Here is a 6000-nt window from a genome sequence, read left to right on the forward strand (position 1 = left end):
TGGGCACTTCCAAAACTCAGCCATGGAGACAGAACCACCTCTCTTCACACCCGGATTCACTCCTGAGGTGTGGAGTTCACAAGGATTCACTCCTGCAATTCGGATGTTTGTGAGTTTGGAGCACGGGTTCAGTTCCTGATGGGAAAGGGAAAATGTGAACTCCAAAGCTGCTTGGGAGAGAAGTAAAACCAGCCAGGATCTGCTTCTCTAGAAGGGACGGGGAAAATACAATTTCATGTGAAAACATAAACTCCCAGAATGGTTTGGGTTGGAAGGACCTTAAAGGTCATCCCATTCCACCCTGCCATGGGCAGGGACACTTCCCACTATCCCAGGTTGCTCCAAGCCCTGTCCAGCCTGGCCTTGGACACTGCCAGGGCAGCCACATCTAACCTGACTCACCACCCTGACAGAGAAGAATTTCTTTGATTCTTGAACCTAAATTTCCCCTCTTTCAGTTTCAACCCCTTCCCCCTTGTCCTGCCTCTCCAGCTCCTGATTCAGAGATGCTGCTACACAGTGCCACCCCCTGAACCTCCTGCCTCTGCTTTTGCTTTGTTCCTGGTCGTGTTCCAGCTTTTTTTTTTGCCAGGATGAGACATTGCCCTGAAGAAGTCAGAGCAGGGAGCCTCCCTGCCATGGGAGACAGGGATGTGTCAGGAGCTGCTCCTCCTCCGAGCCTGCATGCAGGTACCTGCTGGTGTTTGTCCTCACACACATCCAGACATTCTGCACATGAAGCCAAAGAAAAACCTCCTCACACAGGAAAAAAAAAAAAGATTTGTGGAACCTGGATGGTGGGAATATGCACCAGAGAGCTAAATGGAACATCAGGAAGGAATATCTCTGCAGTTAATTTGATTGTTACTTCTGTCAGCTCCTTGCTAGAGACATGGAGGATTTCTTTCAGATTTGGGACAAGAAAACAAAGAACCTGATTTTTGTTTGCATTTTCTTTGTATAAAGTCATTATTGGTGAAGCATTCTGTGACCTGTTCTTTTGACTGCAATGTTCAACCTCTTGCAAAGCTTCCTCCCACGACACATTTGTACAATGCTGAGACTTCTCTGGCATTTATTAAGCTCAGAAAAACAAATTCTTAACAGAAGTCTAGCTTAGGAATAAAGAAAAACTTATTAATTGCCTTTAAATGACTTTTCAAATGCCTTCACTTGGGATTTCTGCAGCTCTTCCCTCCCTGTGGAACATCGGGAAATACCCAAGGGAATGACATGAAGTTTCTAACCCGAAACAGTTTCTAAAGCTCTGTTTGGACAACTTCTTGCTTTTGGTGCAATTTAAAATACACCTTGTAACTTTATTGCTGCATAGACACTGCCTAACCCCTGCAGTGACATAAGTGAGCAGGAATACTGTGGGAAGATTTTCTCATTCATTGACATGAAATCACATGTCCAGAGACATAATTGTGTATTGTTTTAACAAGTCAGCTGAATTAAGGACATTTAAACTTCTCCAGAAATCGCTATCTTTCATAAAATATCACTCAAAGCTGAAAGTGGGTTTGTTTTTTTTCTCCTTCCCCCCCTGCCTGGAAATAACTTGTGTATTAACATGTCCTGAAATAATTTCTGAAATACAAACTTTGCCATCTTTCATAAAACATCACCCCAAGATGAAGGTAGGTTTGTATTTTCTGCTTTCCCTCCAAGTGAAAATAATTAGTGTATTAATGAGACCTGAAATAATTTCCTCTGTGCTTTGTGTGCTTAAGAAAAGTGACCCTAGGAAGTGCCCTGCAAAAAAGGATTCCTCTTTACTCAAGGAGTTAAGGTTTGTGCTGAAGGAAGGTTTTGCCATCTGTTTATGAATTTGTGGATAATCAATCCCTAAGTCACTTGGTTCCTCTTTGCTCAGTGAGCTAAGGGTTTGTGCTGAAAGAAGGTTTTGCCATCTATTTATGTATTTATGGATAATTACTCCATAAGCTGCTTGGACAGACACATCCCGACATGGGAAAGCCGGCACGTTCCCAGACAATAAGCTGGATTTGGGAGTGTTTGAACAAAGGAATAAAGACCTGCCAGTCCAAATAAGACAAAACCCCACGTCTCAAAGCACAGATTACAGAGAGGAACCTTCCCTGCGTGTCAAATATCAGCACTGCCACCCCGGATCCCGATGGATCCCAATCCCTGAGTCCAGGCGAGCCCTGGCACGCTGGGCTCCAGCTGGAGGGGATCCAGCCCTGCACTGCGCTGGCATTTGTTCCGAGGGAGGCAGGGAAAGGAGGGAGAACTTGGGTTAAATATAACTCGGTAGCCTCCAGCAGAAACTCCGGCGGAGGAGCCGAGCGGGCGGATCTGCCTGTTGAATCAGCAGCGCAACCAGACTCCGCTTTTAGCTCGGGAAAGGCTAAAAGGGAACGGGGGGAATGGGCTGGAATACGGGAAAGCAGCTCTGTTTACGGGCCTGTATTAGCAGGGAAAACATGTTGGGATTAAACGTGGCAGCTGTCGGTGCTCCGAGGTGTTACAAGCAGGAGACTATTTAAAGACAATGACTGGCGCCGTCTATTCTGCCGCGGTGGAGCTGCATTTGTGGCAGCCCCGAAGTTATTTGGTGGCAGAAAGTGTCTTTTAGTGGCAGGGAATGCTCTCAACTGGAGGATTCCCTCCAAAAGCGAGGACATATGACAGCAGTTGATGTCATCAGAGGCGCTGGCTGCTCAATGATTACAGAATCTCACAACAGGCTGTGTTGGAAAGGACCTGAAATGCCACCCAGTGTCACCCCTGCCATGGCAGGGACACCTTCTACTAGCCCAGGGTGCTCCAAGCCCTGTCCAACCTGGCCTTGCACAGTTTTAGGATGGGTCTGATCATGTTTACACACACAAAAGGACACAGAAAGTGTATTTCTGGTGTACCTTCAAATACCTGACACACTATTTAACAGCCACTCTTCCTAGACCACATTCAGCCTTAAGTCTCAGGATGGGTGACCCCTGGCCTGGCTGTGGGGACTCAATGGGACATCTGGTGACAAGTCTCTTGATGGAGGAGGGACCTCCATTTATAGGTCAAATCTACAAATTTATAAGGCAAACCAACAAAACATGCTCTGAGAGGGCAGATCTGATGCTAAAGGAGAGGAAACTGCTGCTGGCCGTGTTGCCTGCAGGTCTCACCCCCTCTCCAGGTGCTGCAGATTTCCCACTAAATCCTTCCCCAGGGAACAGAGCTGGCACACAGGGCCCCAGGACAGGGACAGTGAGAGGAATTCATGAGATGCAAATGGCTCAGCAGGGAGATGCAAAGCAGGGACGGTCTGTGGGAGTCCCCATGGAAGCTTAGGGACCTGGCTCTGGCGTTCCTCTGTGCCAGAGGATGCTCCTATCCCCATCCCCAAGCACGCTGGGATCATTCCTGTTTTGCAGGAAGCAAGCAGGGACAAAGAAATTCCAGCTGTCAACCCCCTCTGTCTGCACTTTGAGCCTTCAGGCCAAGATCCTGTTGTTACCTGAGAACCCAAATGCCGATTCAAAAGATGAGCATTTCCAAACCTCACAGTCGGAGAAACACAAACTCCAACGGCTTAAAACAACAAACCCCCAGAGCCTGCCCACAGCTGTGTAACCCCAAGGCAAATGCAACACATCTCACAGAATTCCAACACATCTCCCATCCCTTGGGACAGCAACATGGAGAGGTAAAGACCCAGCTGGATGTGGTTTTTTCTAAAATATGAACTAAGATTTTCAGGTATCCAATATCCCCCAAGTTGGTCCTGCCTTGGGGGTTTTGCCTCCCCTGACTCCAGCCATCCAGAAACCAAACTTTGCTCTCTCAGCAGATACAGTCAGAGGTTGATTCAACTCATCTTGAACCATGAAAAAGCCTCCCAAAATGCCTCGCCTTCCACAGACTGCCTTCTACTAATGTGCCATTTGAAAATAAAACCTGAGACTGAATTGATCCTAAACGGACTGAAGCAAAGTCAGACTGAAAAGTGAAACAGCAGAGGCGGAAAGGGAAGCCCAGGAGCTTAAGGTCGGTATTTTGAGACTGATATTTTTTTCTTTTTTTCTAAGCCAGACGTTAGTCTCTATTCTCAAATGATTTGTAACCAAGATAGAGTCGAAAAGTTTGGGCAGCAGCAGATGAGAAAAGCCTCGACTAAATGATTCCAAAGCTGAGCTATCAGTTAAACCCTGAGTTTAAGGACATTCCAAATGCAGAAAGGTAAAGTAGATTTAATAACATTTAATACAATTATTATTTATTCTACTCTTTAATTAGTAAGTTTCGCCTCTTTCAATAGCAAAGCCAAAATAAAGGCTTTGGAGTGCTTTCTAAGTAAAAAGGACGGAAAGATTTAATCAGGCAAGGGGAACTCACGCTTGAAACAGGCACGTCCACAAAATCCCACTCTAACAGGAGATGAATCTTGTTTCACAACACACTTTATTCAAAACAAACAGCAGAAACCACGTCAAGAACAGACGGCAGATGCTTGCAAATAGGTCTCGCTGCGATTTTCCCTCGTTTCTAAGACCGACACGAAAGCGAGCGGCGGGATCTCCGAGCTCTGGCAAACTCCAGGGATGAGCTGGAGTTGAAACCACCTCCCTCCACCCCCGAAGAGGAGGAGGAGCGCTCGGGGGGGACGGGGAGAGCACGGGGAGAGAGAGAGCACGGAGATAGGGACGGGGAGAGGGACAGCACGGAGATAGGGACGGGCAGAGCACGGAGAGAGGGACAGCACGGAGATAGGGACGGGCAGAGCACGGAGAGAGGGACAGCACGGAGCAGGGGACAGGGACAGCACGGAGCAGAGCACGGGGACAGCGCGGAGCGGTGCGGCTCCGAAGCCAGCGGAGCGGCTGCCCGGTGTCCCCTCCCGACCCTGCCCGGACACTTTGCGGCTCGCACCCCCAGGAGCCGGTGGGACCCCCGGCAGCGCTCCGTCCCTGCCGCCCGCGGAGCCGGGAGCGCGGAGTTCCGGGAAGCCCCGCGCCGGGAGCGGCCGCGCCCCCCCCGCCGGCCGGGCGGTGTCGGTTCCCGGTTCCCGTGCCCGGGCGGGGCCGCGCTACGGGCGGTGCCCCGGGGCAGCGGCACCGGCCCGGCGGGGTGCCCGGCCCGGGGCGGTTCGGCGGTGCCGCCTCCGCCGCTCCCCCGCTCCCAACTTTCCGGGGGCGGCGCGACCGGCACCCCCCGCCCCGGAGCGCGGCGGGACCGAGCATCCCGCGCCGGGACAAGCCGGGTCCGCGCTGCCGGCCCGCGCCGCACCGGCCCCGCCGAGGACACGGAGATCGCGCACATCCCCTCCAGCCCCCCCGGCCGCGGTCCCACATCCAGCCCGTCACGGGGCGGCCCCGCTCACCTGCCGTCCCCGCCGGGTGCCGCGGGCTGCGCTGGGCTCCGGCCGCCGGGGCCGCGCGTTGCCGCCGTTGGCAAGTAACAGTCTCCAGGGCTACGGTCACTATGGCGCCGGGCGCCGGGTCTCGAGGCAACTGTTGCTACCCCGGCCCCGCGCGTCACCGCCCGGCTCCGCCCCTCCGGGGGCGTGCCCAGCGTCTTTGCAACTCCCATTGGCTCGGCGCCTGTCAGTCAATGCAAGGGGCGGGACTCGCCGCGGGAGAGCCAATAGTGCTGCGGAGGGGGCGTGGCTAGCAGTTGGCGCGCGGTTTGGCGCCTCAGCGCGGGGCGGGGCAGGCGCGTGACGCGCGCGCGCGCTCGGCTGTGAGGGGAACGGGGGCGGCGCCTCGCTGGTTTCACCCCAATACATCCACCGGGGGGGAAAAACCAAAAAAAAAGTTGATTTTCCGGCTGTTAAACATTACAAAGCGGCGGGCTCGCCGTTCCTCCGGCCGCCGCTGGGTTGTTTTTTTAAATACCCCCTGCATATGACATCAAGCCGTTGTCATGGCGACGGGGCGTGACGTCACTGACAACAAGGCGGGTGACGGATGGGGAAAGGGGAGAAGCAGCAGCAGCATCGCCCTGTGGCACCAAATCGTCATCTGAGGATAAACG

General features: G+C 52.6%; 1 protein-coding gene across 6 annotated transcripts in view; it reads right to left on the reverse strand.

Moving 5' to 3' along the window:
* LOC146426271 (DNA-binding protein RFX2-like) overlaps window positions 1-5502 on the reverse strand; it is a 61175-nt gene extending 55673 nt beyond the window's left edge. For 4 of the 6 annotated variants that reach the window (XM_085040669.1, XM_085040668.1, XM_085040667.1 and 1 more), the window contains exon 1: window positions 5348-5500. The gene's annotated coding sequence lies outside the window, so the exon portion shown is untranslated. Of the gene's footprint in view, window positions 1-4362; window positions 5110-5347 lie in introns of those variants that run through there. The other 2 variants (XM_085040664.1, XM_085040666.1) reach the window with 2 other exon arrangements.
* Between the last annotated feature and the right edge of the window lie 498 nt (window positions 5503-6000).

Source organism: Lichenostomus cassidix, chromosome 28 (genome assembly GCF_008360975.1).
Source record: "Lichenostomus cassidix isolate B80296 chromosome 28, HeHo_3.0, whole genome shotgun sequence".
NCBI classification, from domain to species: Eukaryota; Metazoa; Chordata; class Aves; order Passeriformes; family Meliphagidae; genus Lichenostomus; species Lichenostomus cassidix.